Raw genomic sequence first — 16,580 nt, 5'->3', positions numbered from 1 at the left:
TTATTATAAAATATTGGCTATATTCCCTTTGCTGTACATTATATCCTTGTAGCTTATTTATCTTATACATAGTTCATATCACTTAATCCTCTACTCCTGTCTTGTCCCTCTCCCCACTGGTGACAACTTGTTCATTCTCTATATCTGAGAGTCTTTTTCTCTTACACTATGTTCACTGGTTTGTTTTATTTTTAGATTCTGTACGTAAGTGATAATATACAGTATTTTTTTCCGACTTATTTCACTAAGCATAATACCCTCCAAGTCCATCTATTGTTGTTGCAAACGGAAAGCTTCATTCTTTTTTGTGGCTGAGTAGTAGTCCATGGCATATATGTATGTAACTGTGTGTGTGTGTGTGTGTGTGTGTGTGTATACTACACATATACCAGTGCTTCTTTATCCATTCATCTGCTGATAGACACTTAGGTTGCTTCCATATCTTAGCTATTGTAAATAATGCTGCTGTGAACATTGAGGTGCATACATCTTTTTGGATTAATGTTTTCATTTTCTTCAGATACATAGCCACAAGTGGAATTGTTGGATCATATTGTAGTTCCGTTTTTGCTTTTTTAGAGTAACTTCCATACTGTTTTCCACAGTGGCTGCACCAATTTACATTCCCATCAACAGTGTACAAGAGTTTAAGAAGGGAGTAATTTTGAATGAACACGAAGGCAACTCTCTGGGGTGATGGTAATAGTTTAAAATTAGATTGTTGTGATGATTGCACACCTATATAAATTTTCTAAAATCATTGAATTGTATACTTAAATGGGTGATAAATTTTATGATATTAAATTGTACCTAAATCAGTTTAAAAAAACAGTGTAATCTATCATATTTACAGAATAAATAAGCAAAACCAAGTGATCATACTACTGTATGTTTAAAAGCATTTGAAATAACTCAGTATGCATTAACGATAAAATTTCTCAGCATTTTAAGGAGAGAAGGAAACATCCTTAACCTGACAGTATCAACAAACTCACTGTTGGCCTCATATTTAGAGAAAGTTTAGATGATTTCTTTGTGATTAGAAACAAGTCATGGATATCTGTTTCATTCTCCCCATCTAAGATTTCACTGGAAGTCCTAGACAATGCAGTAAGCAAGAAAAATAAATAAAGTGCATACAGATTTGAAGGAAAAAAATTGTTTATAATCACAAAAGAAATGGTTATTTACATAGAAAATGCCAAGGACTGTACCTAAAAGATTCTAGGAATAAAAAGAAAATTGATCAAGATAACAATATACAAGATCAATATACAAAATTGATTATTTTCCTTCTGTTAACTAACAATGACCAATTAAAAGCTGAAATAAAAATTACCTTTAAATTGCTCCCAGAATTAGCAGTTTTGGGTCCAAAGTCTAATGTAGTATGTGGAGGATTTGTATGTTGAAAACTACACAGAACTGATAAAAGAAAAAGAAGATATAAATAAGTGGACAGATAAACCATATTCATGGATTTGAAGACTCAGTATAATTAAGATTTTAGTTCCCTCAAATTGTCCTATAAATTTAAGAAATCTCAGTCAAGTTCCAGCAGGAGTTTTTGGGATGTCTATATGTTGGGTCTATCTTGCTTATGGAATGCAAAGTTACTGGATTAGGCAAAATGATTTTGAAAAAGAACAAAGCTGCAAGTCTCTATCTGGTTTTAAGTAAACTATATTAAGCTACAGTAATTAAACTACTATAATCTTTGTGAAAGGATAGACATACAGATGTTTAAAATAGAATACGGAAATAGATGCACATAAACATAGTCAATTGATTTTGACAAAGGTAATTCGATGGAAAAAGAATATCTTTGCAATAAACAAAGACTATAACAACTGAATATCAATATGCAAAAAGCAAAAGTTGATCTTGCCTTTGCAAAGGAGGAAAAATCTTTTCCTCTACCCATCTTAGGTTATCCAGTACTGGCCCTGTAAAGGAGACTGGCCAGAAAAACAGGTTAATGAGAGAAAAACAAACAAGTTTAATAACATGTGCATAGCACTTACAAATGGGAGTACTCAGAGATGAGTAACTCAGATTGGTAAGAACTTGGGTTTATATATCATCTTAGGCTAAAACGAAGGAAAAGGAATTTGGGGTTTCTGGGCAGGGGAAGCAAGTTATGGAAAGGTGCCCAGGGGGAAAAAAATAGTAAACAAGGGTTGTTTAGTAAGGTTTGCTTTGCAGCTTTAAGTCAATGCTTTCTCCATTAATAAGAATTGTTACGAGTCTTCCTCTTCCTGGTAGACATTTCTAAAGGAGAACTTGTGCTCTCAGATTTTAGAGTTTTTCCTGTGTCTCTTGGTTCTCAGTGGCCTTTGGCTCAAAATAATCCCAATGTCAAGGAGGCATATGTTGGGGTAGGATAGTCTGGTACCTCTCATTTTATACTTTATACAAAAATTAATTCAAAATGAGTAGTAAATCTAAATGTAAGTGTAAAACTAATATTTTTAGACGAAAACTGAAAAGAGAAATTTCAGGGCCACAGATTAACTTATTTGTTCTTTGTTAAAACATCAAAAGCATGGTTCATAAAAGAAAATCTTGATAATTAGGCTTCATCAAATTTTTAAAAATTGCTCTGAGAAAAATAACTGTTAAGAGAGTAAAGATGCAAACTAAAGATAGAAGAAACTATTTTCTCCATATCTGTTGAAAGACAATGTTAAAGTATTTGAATGAATTTGAATATTTGAATGATAGTTTATCACTGAAGATATACCGATGGCAAATATGCACAATAAAAGATGCTCAACATCATTAGGCATTGGAAAACTAAAATAAAACCCCAGTGAGAAACCACTGCACATCTATTAAAGTGAATACATATTTTTAAAATGACAATAGTAAGTGCTGAGGACCTGAGCAGATGTAAATTATGCACTGCTAGAGGGAATGTAAAACAATATTTCTTATAAATTAAACATATTCTTACCATATGACCCAGCAGTTCCATTCTTAGTTATATATTCAGAGAAATAAATACTGCTGTTGACAAAATAACCTGCATGTGACTGTTTGTAGCAGAATAATTTATAATTGTTGAAATCTAGAAACAGATGTCCTATGGGTGTACATTCATACAATGGCACACTACTCAGCAATAAAAAGAACTTGCAGCAATGCAGAGGAGTCTCAAATGCATTGTGTCCTGAAAGAATTCAAAATCAAGATTACTGTCATACTGTATGATTTCATGTGCGTGACCTTCTAGAAAAGTAAAAACAACTAGTGGTAGCCATGGGTTGAGATGTGGAGAGGATTTGAGTGAAATAGGAGATTTTTTTTTTTTTTTTAGTTAGGAAACTTCTGTATCCCAGTCATGGTTGTGATTACATGACTTTATGAATTTCTAAAAGTTCACTGACTAGAATCATCATTTAATCACTTCTTTATATATAGCTGATGTAACTAAATTATTCTTATTTATTCCAAAAATTTGTAATTACGCTGATCAGAGTCTCAGCCAATGAGCCAGATTGATTATGTAGATAGGGGATCATTACCTAGAAGCTTGTCCAGAAGCAGAAAAGATATGCTCCAAGTAGGTCACAGGGGTGGCAAACATAAGTGATAGGTTCATCAACCTGGAACTGACTGGCTGATGGGAGTCAATCCAGAATGGCTAAACAAACACAGGGGCTTGGATTTAAATGTCAACACAGTTGACTAAAATGTTTCAAGTTTAAGAAGGCACAGAGGAGATTCCAAGAGTGAAAAACTTAGGATGACCAATAGATAAGAAAAAGGAGCATAGCAGAAAAAGAGGAGATGAAGAGTATATTCATACAATTCTGTACCAAATTTGTTTGAGTGTGTTAGTGTTGCAGTTGTCTTATGTATCTCCAGGTTCCTCGATTGTGAATCCTAAAGATTATCATCAGATCTCTAATACTCACTGTATCTGTGCCTTCCTTGTCTGTAATGAGTTGGTAGAGTGGCACTAAGAGCTTATGCTTCTATGCCACCAACAGGAGCAATATTAATCTTTCTCAGCCATGTGCTGCAAAAAGTAAGATTTCAAAATGTGTAACTATTTCAGTTTGCAAGGAAAGCAGTATGTTTGCAGATTTGTGCTTGTTTCTGTTGTTGTTCACATAATTTGGGAATCTTTGAAAAAATGATTATAAAAGAACACTTTTAAGTGTTTTTAAGTAGAATAAAAAATCTAGGTAAGCTTGTGACCTGAATTTATTTATTTATCTATTTTTTACTTACTTTCTGGGATATTAAATACTTCTCCCAGTTTAATATAATAACATTTCTTAAGTATATTTAAAGATCAAACCAGATTACAGAATGCTTTTTAAAATGTGCATTGGCATTTTTACTAAATGATGGCATGACAAAGGATATTGAATGCTTTTAAAAACATTAATTTCAAAGATACAAGTGCCTGGATTCATTAAGATATTATTTGGTATCAATTTAAGTTAACATATTTTTAATCTTTAAGGCAGTCTTTTTTTAGTCACATTTAGAATTAAAGCAAATGCTCACAAAATATGAAATATACTGTAGTTGATCAAGAAAAATCATTAAAATATTTACATAAATGATTAGTTTAAAATATTAAAACATAGACTTGCAATTATCTCATTTGGTCACAAACCACATCTGGTTTATTTTTATCTGCTTCGATCACTTACTGTAATTGGTGATAATATTGATTTTAATTAAACAGACCATTTCAAAATTTTATGTATGCAGTTATAATTCCTCTAATAAAAATCATAACCTTATATAGTTCATACTTATGAAAGAATTTTCTTAATGTTATAATAATTTTAAAACACATGCAATCCACCATTAAAAAAACAGCATTTTTCTCAAGCATTTCACAATCCAGCCAAGAGCACAAAGCTAGGTCTTTACTAATTTGAACATTACTAGAATGAAAACACATTTATTCAGATAAGAATAAATAAAAGAAACTCAGGATGATTATTTTAGGATATACAATAGCGATGTAATAATTTACAATAGAGATGCAATGCTTATGAAGCTGTCGGTTCATTATTCTGTCAGAGAATGAAAGGGTAATGGCTGTTGAAATTCCTTCTACATGTCATTATATTCTAACTGCAAATATTTCAAACCATTTACAGTCTGTTGACTCCATTGGTTCATTCACTAAATTCACTCTGAGCTCTTCAGCTTACAGAAGTAATTCCTTTGTATGTGCCCATGCAAAGTTCTAGGTTCTTTTCTGTGTTGTTCTCTTATGTTTTTTATTGGTCTTGACCCTCATCCTTCTATCTCAAAATACAGTTAATCAGTGGGTACCAAATAGAAGGAGTAAATAGGGAACACTTTGTGGATCTTTATTGTAGTAAAGCAAATGTTTAGAATAAAAGAAAAGTAGAAAAGATCGGAATTGAAAAGACAGGTATCGGTGTTATTAGGAAACTGACGTTTCCACAGTCTGATTTTGCTGATTTGTAGACAACAACAGTTTTGAAGCAAAATATTTATTAAAGAAATGCAGTTGGAGAGTAATTCTGTAAACTACATCTAAAACTAGCTGTCTTTAAGCCAGACATCTCTGTTGTAATGTTCCAATAAAAATGAAAAGTAAATGCCTCTTTTAGAACATTCCTTTTAAGTAACTGAGCCTCATTGTTCTCCATAATCTTATATCCTTCCACTTCACACATTTTATGTTAATGTCTATTCTCTGTAAGGATATAAGTTTGAAACCCTTGCAAAACATATCAATTCATTGAAAGGAACAAGATCATGCATGAGCTGTGAGAAAAGTCATTCTCTTCCCTTATAATCTTAGCTCTTGCTTACAGTTAAAATGGCAATAATTTTAGTTTCCCTGTAATTAATATTTCACATTACTTAATCCTCTCACTTACTTTTTTCTAACAGCATTGTATATAAAGTTTTGTAAGTGCTCCTTTTCCAGATTAAGGTAGAAAAGGATCAGAGGGATTACATGGCATTTCTAAGGTCACACAGCTTTATTTCAGGAACTCTGACTTTCTAAGACTGAACAATAGAATGAAGACTCTATACTCAAAATGATAAACCCTACATCAAATGTAACCTCACTAATGCTGTGTTAAAATTATTCTTTCTTATGACTATATAATTCACCTTTTATGGGGTAGTTTTAATCATTGTCAAGACCATGTCTTTGTGGCCTGGCTCAGTCACTGATGTAACCAAATAAGAACTGTTCAGACTTCTTACCAAGGCAACAATTTGAGTTTATACTCCAAATATGTAACAATGGAATATAAAATATTAAAAGAGAAAAACATTTAAAATGGTTTAAATGAGATTAAAAATTTATACATCTCTCCATGGACAAGAAATAGATCAGAAAAACATTTATGAGTAGATTTTAAACACAGGTTCTGGTCCAGGATAAATCAGTGCTGATCAGAAATTCATATTTAACATGAATGCAAGTCCAAGATTCTGTGATATCTCTAAAACAGTTTCCCTTGGGCAATGACCTAGACCTACCAATATAAGTGTGGCTTTAGAAACAGAGAGCTCAGAGACTATATGGATAATATTACCAAACTCACAGTAAAGCACAGAGGTCAGGGGAGGAGGATTGGGGAAAAAGATGGGGGATTCATAATGAAATTAAGCCACTCAATAAAATACTGCAATGTTAGAAGAAAAAAAAAACTCACTGAGGCAGCCAAAAAATAATTAGAAAAAATTGAATTTGCGTCTCATGAAAATAGCTTTAAAAAGATTTAAAATCTTTCTGCCTAGGATCCTCACATAGAGAAAATAGCATCCACAAAAAGAGCAACATTTTTTTTGATAAAAATGAAACAGGAAAAAAAAAAACCACACACACACATAGCTGGACTTTTTTAAAGTGCCAGTATAAAATCTTGAGAGTGAAAAATAAGGCTGCTGAGACTAAACAAACAAAAATGAATAGAAGGATTATATTCTAGGGTGGTACAATAATCTGAGAGTCAGTTAGTGATGAATTAAGTAAAAATGAGCCATAGAGCAACCTCATACTATTATTTATATAGTAAAATTATTTAACACTACAAAAAAATAGAGATTTTCTTTTGAAATTAGCAATTACATAGCAGTCTTCTTACCAGAAGCGATATAAATATGAATTATATAGTCAAACTGCTCAGGAAAACTAGCTGTCAATATAGAATTCTATATTCTGCTAAATTATCTTTCAAGAATTGGAGGAAAATTAAGTCATCTTCAGATATAAAAATGTAAATATTTTTTATACCTAGAGACTTCCAGTGGCAATTCTGAAATCATAATATATATATGTGATAACACATTGAGAGGGTTGTTGCTGTTGTGTTAATTACTTTATTCACTTTCAATTATTTCATTTAGAATATAGCTGCAACCTCAAAAATAGCTCAAAAATGCATCACTCTATTTTGCATTCATTCTCTAAACTTTGAATAATGAGGACTGGGTAAGTATATTTTCTTCATGCATATTCTCTTTATTATTCTTTTTCTCTAATTATATATACAGAAATATATATATATATATATAAAGTTGTTCATATATTGACTTTATATACATACATATAAAATTCATTTATATGTATGTATAATAATATAAAAGTTATATTTATGTTCATATATTGACTTTATATACATACATATAAAATTCATTTTATATGTATAATACATATAAAAGATATTTATGTTACATACTTACATATTTTATATACATGTATATATATATTTCCCCAGAGTTATCCAAATTTCTTTATTCCTTCTTAAATAAATTCTTAAATGCCATCATTTGTTCTGTTAGTAGTAAATCATTGTAAAATACAAATATGCAAACAATTCTGGACACATGGCATTTGTAAGTCCAGTTATTGAAATAGTTCATGTGAAGCTCTGTTGAAAAGTCAAGACTCTTTCCTCCACGAAAATTATTTTTCTCTCTTCTGGCATGTCTTCTCTCTTGATCTATTATCCTTACTATCTTTTAGGGAAGGATTCACCAGTGCCTTAAGATATATTTATATTCCTAGATATTAATTTCATTTTCATCAGATCAGTAGATTTAAGAAGATAACAGAAATGGAATTTGAAAGATAACCATCACATTCTGTAGCACAGACTGAAATCTGCTTGTGGTATTAAAGCGCTTCCTTGAAATGGACATTGGGGAAGGTCAGGCTGTATTTAACTTCACCAATAGCACTTTCTTTTCAAAGATCCTGTAATTATAAACGTCACTGTTGGTACTTTTAAAATGATCCCTTCTAGGTGTACCCAAGCAACACAGCAATTTTCTGAGTTTCTTGAAACAGCTAACAGAACTATGTTGAATAGAATTAACTGGCCAAGTAAGCTGGCAAGATTAATTCTAATGCTAAATAAGTCTCATCTTTTGGGAGAACAGCATAGCAAGTACACGGTTTCTTTTCTTTTCTTTTTTTTTTTTCCTGACAAAAAATAAATGCATAAGCATTATACAGTAAACTTATATAGAAAAGCCCCAAGTAAGTAAAATATGGTAAAATATGGTAAAACTGAAATATAAAAACATGCATTTATGCTTAAATTAATTATACATTAAGCAATTAAATTTAATAAGTGAAAGTGAATGAGAGGAACCACCTTTATTTCATTAGGCAAATGCTTACAATGTATTACCATAATTTAAAGAACCCCACTGAGTGGTGGAGAAAGTTAGATCATGAATGGAATAAATCAGAGAAACTTCTAGAAACTTCACACTGTAGGCTGGGCTCTAATGGTTGTGAAAAGCCACTTCTCACAGTGTTCCAAGATGAATGCAGATTAAGTTTCAGAAGGAATTGATTTCTCTGGAGATCAGACTTGGTGTGAGGAGACATTATAGAGAGAATCATGGGGGAAAGTAATAGTTACAGCCAGCTGGATTGCTAGGGGAGTAATCTGTTTAAAGCCCATTTGTTTAAATTAAAATTGTTTAGCAGGAAGTTGAGTTGTTTCTGGACACATAAATAGCTATGTTTGCAGATAGTCTACTAAAAATTTTCAGATACTCCAGAGAAAAAGAATCTTGGCATTAAGAAAAATCTAGGACCCACTAATTTTGTGGATGATGCAAGGCTTAACTCACATTGGCTGAGCTGCATATCAGAAACAAACTTCCTAGGTGGGAAGCACTGGAGAAGGGAAGCATTGAACTAACATATGTATAATTTCATTATATAACTTATGAAGCTCAATTTTGTCTTTCATTTATTTTTAATCACAGTTTTCATGCTATTATCAAAATATTTCATCTGATGTGGTCTTTCCATTAAATTACAAATTGATTGAGGTAAAATAATATGTTCCTACATTTCTATATAGTTAGTTCATTCTTATTTAAAATAATCAGTGAACTGATTATTAAATATTGCCTAGTGATGATTACAATGATGATGATGTTAGTGAAGATCATTCAGGAAGCAATATAAAATATAATAAAGTAAAAATCATTTTTTAAAGAAGATGTAAGTACAGATTTGACGTTTACATTTCTTTGAAGCATATATACTTAGTTTTCTAAAAAGTTGTATTGCAAAAAAAACACATTATAAATTTATTCTGCGATCTTTAAATCCATGAATAACTTCTTAAAAAATTTCTACCAGTATAAATATATATATACATACGTATATACTATTGATTTTCTCCATATTCCTTTTCATAGGTTTGTGAAAAGCATTATTTCCCTAATAGGATTTAATCAAATCACAATTATCTGGCTTGAATGGAAGACAGAAGTAGCACAGATAGCCCCTAAACAAAAGAAATGTAAAAACCACATACACTGACTTGAACATACTGTGAGTTACATTTACAGCATTTATAGCTTGCTATTAGTGCTATATTTAAGGGGGTGTTAAAATCAGTTTATATACTTGAAGCACACACTTAAATAATGGAGAGGAAATATGAACAAGAAACTTGGTTTGTGGTGACAGAAGCCTTCCTGACATTAAACATACGGCATAAATCATGTCCTTACTAGAAAATCAATGAAAAAAATCGACTGATATTATAATGCAGTTTGGTAATTAAGACAGGAACTTGGAGACAATTTAATCCCTATTTGCCTACAATATGGTTGAATTCTTAGAATAGTCTACAATAAAAGTGATACCATTATAGTACATTCTTCACTTATCATAAAGGAGTGCGAAGTATGGTAGAAAGTTCTAGTTGTTTCAGTGCATTGTGAGTCTGAGACCAATTCTTTACATTATCAAAATTCCCATTCTTTTATGACTGATCTCATTCAGGCATAAAATAAATAAGATCCTCATCCAACAACTTTGTATTAAGGCCCAAATGACTGAATCTAAATATGTCTTAAATACCCTTTTATATTTGCATTTTTTAAGAAAATATAAGATAAGTATTTTATACTTAGTAGAATTTTAATCATGGGACAAAACCAAAGTGATGAATTTTACCCTTTGGGTAGTAGAGTATGATGTGCGTGGAATATCTTTACGTTGTCTCTTAAATCTGTTATTATATGAAGACAACTACTCTATCTCTACATAAAGCAACAGTTGAAATCATCATATTCCATTTCTGTTTCACTTACCAAATTTGTAGTGTACTATGCTGTTTTTTTCTTTCTTCCTTCCTCCCCTGCCCCCTGCCTTTTTTTTGTTTTTTCAATTTCCCACACTTCAAGTTCTGTTTATGGGATTAACACTATCTCATTCTATAGCTTTACTATATAGAGTCTAGTGTGAATTTTATCCACCACACAACTTCAAGTACCTGAAATAATGCCAAGGTGCGGCCACTTAATGATAAAGCAGGATCATTATAAAAAGAGAAAACCTAAGTTTTTACTTCATCTAGAGGGTTTTTGAAATTTTTATTGATCTGTTTCTGAACAAGGCTAAGAAGTCTGCATTATTTATCTGGCAGTGATGTTAGCATCCCAGATAAGCAAGAGGCCTATCCATTTTTAACATTTATGATGAATTTACCTTGGACTTGAGTACATTCAACAACTACTACTAATGTTACATCGTTGCATAAGTAATATAATGCTACCAAGATAGAAGGAATGTATGCTGTGGATGTGTGAAGAATTATGGAACAGAACAGAAAAATTCTCAGGGATTTTAAAACACTATGAAACCTACTAATTTTCATTTAAATGGCAAAAAAAGAAAACATACACAGGTAAACATTTTTGTAAAGATTTCTTCCACAAAGTTTGAAGTTCTTTTCCTCTAAAGTTCAAATAATCACATCCCACCTTAGCACAGGAAGAAAAGATTTGTCAATAGAAAGAGAAAGTAATTTTTTGAGATCACCTTCTCATGTGAATAGGGACTTAAGATTCAATGCTTTTTTTGTCAGTCATACTTATAGGTGACTTCTACTGAGTGTTTTCTTAGGTTAAGCAGAAAAATAGAACCTTTGGGGGAAAAAAAAGGAGAGGCTTACAGCTATGATTTCTAGTGACTGACAGAGATTTAGCAAGGGTAAAAACTTACTGTCAGCCCTTTATTTTATAGAAAAGGAAATAAAACAGTGATTGAAGTCATTTTTTTCCCCAAATTTGCACAAAGAAATTTCCTTTCAGAGCTTGGAAGAGAATCAGTTCTTCATCCACTGATGAAGCCTCCGGATCTATACTGTGATTAAAACTGAGAGGTGAAAGAGGTGTTTAGAATTAGTGATTTGAGTACTAATTACTGACGAAAATGGCCTTCCAGGGACCATAGTGAGTACTATTATTCAATAGAATAAGACTGCACCCTCATTCTTCCAAACATCCTTTAAGTGACAGCATCAAGAAATAGAGGGAATTGACTAGATCCAAACATTTAAATGTCGATACGATGAAACAGAATCTTTCTTTCTCCTTTCTCTTTTATGTTTTTCTTTAAGTCTTAATAACTTATTATTTGGCAAAATTACAATGATAGATGAACATTTTAATTTTTTTAGAGTGTTGATCCCCATGTTTGGTAATTGGTTTTTTTTTTTATCTTTTTATGTTTATTTTATTTAGTAATAGTCATTTTACAATGTTGTGTCAAATTTTAGTGTAGAGCACAGTCTTTCAGTTATACATGAAAATATATCTATTCATTGTCTTTTTTTTTTTTTTTGCTCTGAGGTGCCACAAGATCTTGTATATTTTTTCCTGTGCTATACGGTATAATCTTGTTTATCTATTCTGCATTTTAAAATCCCAGTCTGTCCCTTCCCACCCGCCCCCTTGGGTACCACAAGTTTGTATTCTATGTCTATGAGTCTGTTTCTGTTTTGTATTTATGGTTGTTGGTTTTTTTTTTTTTTTTTTTTTTTTTTGAGATTCCACATATGAGCGATGTCCACATATTTTTCCTTCTCTCTCTGGCTTACTTCACCTAGAATGACACTCTCCAGGAACATCCATGTTGCTGCAAATGGCATTATGTTGTCGGTTTTTGTGGCTGAATAGTATTCCATCGTATAAATATACCACCTCTTTATTCAGTCATCTGTTGATGAACATCTAGGCTGCTTCCATGTCTTGGTTATTGTAAATAGTGGTGCTGTGAACATTGGGGTGCAGGTGTCATTTTGAAGTAGGGTTCCTTCTGGATATATGCCCAGGAGCAGGATTCCTGGGTCATATGGTAAGTCTATTCCTAGTCTTTTGAGGAATCTCCATACTGTTTTCCACAGTGGCTTTCCTTGCTTCCCTCTCCCACTCTTAATGATTTAGAGGTATTCTTTTAAAATTTTGTGTTTATTCTTTTTGTAATTTATGGCAATTATCTCCTTTCCAGTTATGAGTTTCTCATTTATGTAGCATACTGCTTCTTTTCTATTTAGAGTAGACCTGTCAATATTTCTTTTAGCATGGGTTTAGTGTTGCTAAACTCTTTTAGGTTTTGCTTGTCTGTGAAGTTCTTTATCTCTTCTTCTATTCTGAAGGATAGCCTTGCTGGATAGAGTATCCTAGGCTGCATCTTTTTTTCATTGAGGACATTGAATCTATCTTGCCAGATTCCTTCTTTAGGTTTGGGAAGTTTTCAGTCATGATTTCTTCAAAGACCTTTTCAATTCCCTTTGTTGTTTCTTCCCCTTCTGGAACCCCTATTATGTGTAGATTGGCATGCTTTATATTATCCCAAAGGTCCCTAATATTGTTTTCATTGTTTTTTATTTGTTTTTCTCTCAGCTGTTCTGATTGGGTGCTTTCTGTTGTCCTGTCTTCTAGGTCACTTATTCATTCCTCTGTGTTATCTAGCCTGCTTTGTACAGCCTTTAGGTCAGCTCTCATCTCAGCAAATGAGTTTACTAATTCTACTTGGTTCTTCTTTATAGCTTCTATTTCATTTTTGACATATTTTATATCTCTAAACACTATTTCTTTTCATTCCTTTTTTGAAATCTTGATCTAGTAGGCCATCAATGTCTATTTCCTTGATTGTGCTTTCTGGGGATTTTTCTTGATCTTTTAATTGGGAGTGGCTCTTCTGCTTCTTCATATTGCTCATATCTCTCTGGCACTGTGGCTTAAGAAGTATCAGTTATCTAGTTCTCCTGGAGACGGTGTATTCTTAATGATTTTATCTAGAGGTCTTTGCCCTGTTTCGCGAACGCAGCTTGCTGTTTGCAGAGGCCCTCTGTTGGCGCCCTCATCTGTGCTGCTCCCAGTGGCTGTTGGCTTGCAGATCATATCCCCTCCTAACACTGGGTCAGGAGCTGAGCTCTTTCCCAGTGGGCAGGCGGGTCACTCCCCCTCCCAATGCCGCAGTCAGATGCTGTGCTCGGGGGGTGGGGGGGCAGGTGGGTGGATTGCACCCTCTCCCAGCACCGTGGTCAGGTGCTTCATGTGTTCCTGCCAGGAAGGGAGGTGGCTGCCCACCCTCTCCTGGCGCTGGTTGCTCCGCTGCTCTTTGCAGCTGCCCACTCCACGTAGGACACTCTTAGTGTGTTTGTCACAAGAACATTCATGATTTGACATTTGATCTCAGTCAGCATTGGAACATTTTCTACATTTACTAGACTTCCATAGTTTTAACCTCAAAAGAAAACAAACGAATGGGTGGCACCTTTCCAAGTATGTTTCTAGTATTAAATGAGATTGGTTCTACCCTAATAATGAGCTGTATGAGTGTTCAGAATGTTAAATGAAAACCAATTTTAAAAATTAATTCTATGTTAGAGTATTTTTACCTCTTCCCATGAATCATGAATGTCTTCATGACATCTAGAATGGTGAATAACTTCTTGATCCATGGGCTGCAGAATGAATGTTGTGTTAGTAGGCTTGAAAACAATATTAGTCTACTGTACATCTCCACCAGAGCTCTTGGGTGACCAGGTGCATTGTCAGTGAGCAGTAATATTTTGAAAGGAATCTTTTTTTTTTTTCTAAGCAGTAGGTCTCAACAGTGGGCTTAAAATACTCGGGAAACTATGTTATAAAGAGATGTGTCATACAGTCTTTGTTGTTCTGTTTAGAGAGCACAGGTGAATCCAGCAGATGTTTCTAGTCTCACAAAGATCCCTATGTCCCAAGCATAAGTCTTACTGAAGCATGTACCTCTATCTCTCCACCCTCAAGAACCATCAGGGAACAAATATGCCAAGAGATTATCAGTCTTAAAGGTGTCTTAGAGACAGAAAGATCAAGCACATCTCAGTGAAGCCTGTGTTGATAGAGAGCTTCATAATCAGATTTCCCATCACCACCCCTTGTGCTCTCAGTCTCTCAACACATTAATACTGAATAATGTCCAATTCAGAAAACAAAGTAAAATTTTCTTTGTGGCCTGGAAAACAGGTGAGCTAGAAATTGAATTATATTTAAAAGAAAGAAAAAGAGAAAGAGAGAGAGAATAAAAGGAAGGAAGGGAGAGAGGAAGAAAAGTAGGAAGAAAGAAAAGGGAAGTTATATTTAATGAACATTAAGTTCAGAGATCTGAAAATCATCCTTATTACACAAGTGAGGTCTCTGCCTTGGAAATAGGATGATACTCAGATACAAAACATGGGGAACAAAATCCTCTCCAGTAATTCAGACTAAATCTCTGCACCTGCAAGGAGAATTGGCAAGAATAGGGAGGTATGATACTCCTACAAGAGAGAGTGGATCATTGAGGACAATAATACAATGTATGCCACCTGTACCTAGAGATTCCCTAGGATCTATTCATATGAATTTCACAATATTCTATCATGATGGACATGAACACTGGAACAGTATTTTCCATAAAATTTTAGAACCATCCTAGTTTTGTGTGAACAAACATTTGCTAGATTTACATATTGTTTGAATTCTAAGGATGCGTTTTAAAAACACATTTGTTTACTAAATAAGAATGCTCCATTTGGGTATTTCCAATCTTAGAATATAAATATTTATTATTATTTATCCAGCTGACATACTCAATTGAAGCTCACACGCACAGAGTTTTAGGAACATAAATATAAACTTGTAAAAACTTCCTAAAAATGAAATAAAAAGAGATCACTTAACCAAAATATTTTTTAAGTTTTAACAAGTTCTACTGTAAAAACATGTATATTATATGAAATTAATAATAATAAGGTATATTGGGAGTGTGCCTTAGAGACAGAAGTGAAATAATGTTTAAATGTGACTTTTCTCCTTTGTCCATGGGATACCCAAATTCATAAATTTCTTCTATGTTATTTGTAAAATTTAAAGTATGAAATACTATAGATAATTAACATTGATTAAGGGAAAGGTAAGAATTATTTTCACAAACCCTTGAAAAGTGACAGGAATAAGAGACAACTATAGGACAGTATAAGATTAATTTTTAAATGAATATGGCAATTTACCTAAATTGATTGGAGTTGGACACAATTCTGCCACTATATGGAGAGTCACAGAAAATTTTAAGAAGAAAAATTTTCAATTACGTTAATGAAAACACCCATTCTTCTTTTGTGAATGATAATTTAAACTGTATGTAATAATGTTAGAACCACTCAAAAACACTTTTAAGATAAAGACAATTTCTATTTAAATAATCCTAATATTTCTATTTAATGAAAAAGTATTCATGTCAAGTTGTATCAGACTATCTGTAGAGTTCATTAAAATAATTAGCAAGAGCAGATTAAACAGTGATGACATTTCCTCCACATAACAGTATCTTTATTTAGGAACTAGCCTGTTTAATGGGAAGCACACTTGTTTAAAATCATCTGCTGCTTCTTAGGAAAGTGAACCCTGGTAAATGATGACTGCAAGAGCCATGCTTTATAAATTGTGATACATAGGATTTTGAGGGACAAGGGAGAAACTGGAGTAAACCTAATATACTGTATGTTAAGGGTATGGAAAATTTGGGCAGAAGCAAGAGGAATCTAGGAACTAGAAGGAAAAATGAGACTGGAAAATGAAGACTGATCAAAGGCACTATTAACACCCAAACTCAACCAACACTCCTAGTTGGCAGTTAGACTTGAGAGTAGAGGCATTTATAAAGTTGTATGCTCTGAGATGTGTTAAGGCTTCTCCTGTCTCCTTCATTAAATGTCTGGGAAATGTGTTATATACGATAGTGCTTAGAATATTAATAGTATTTCCAT

The sequence above is a fragment of the Camelus bactrianus genome, chromosome 12 (genome assembly GCF_048773025.1).
Source record: "Camelus bactrianus isolate YW-2024 breed Bactrian camel chromosome 12, ASM4877302v1, whole genome shotgun sequence".
NCBI classification, from domain to species: Eukaryota; Metazoa; Chordata; class Mammalia; order Artiodactyla; family Camelidae; genus Camelus; species Camelus bactrianus.
This window is presented reverse-complemented; position numbering follows the sequence as displayed.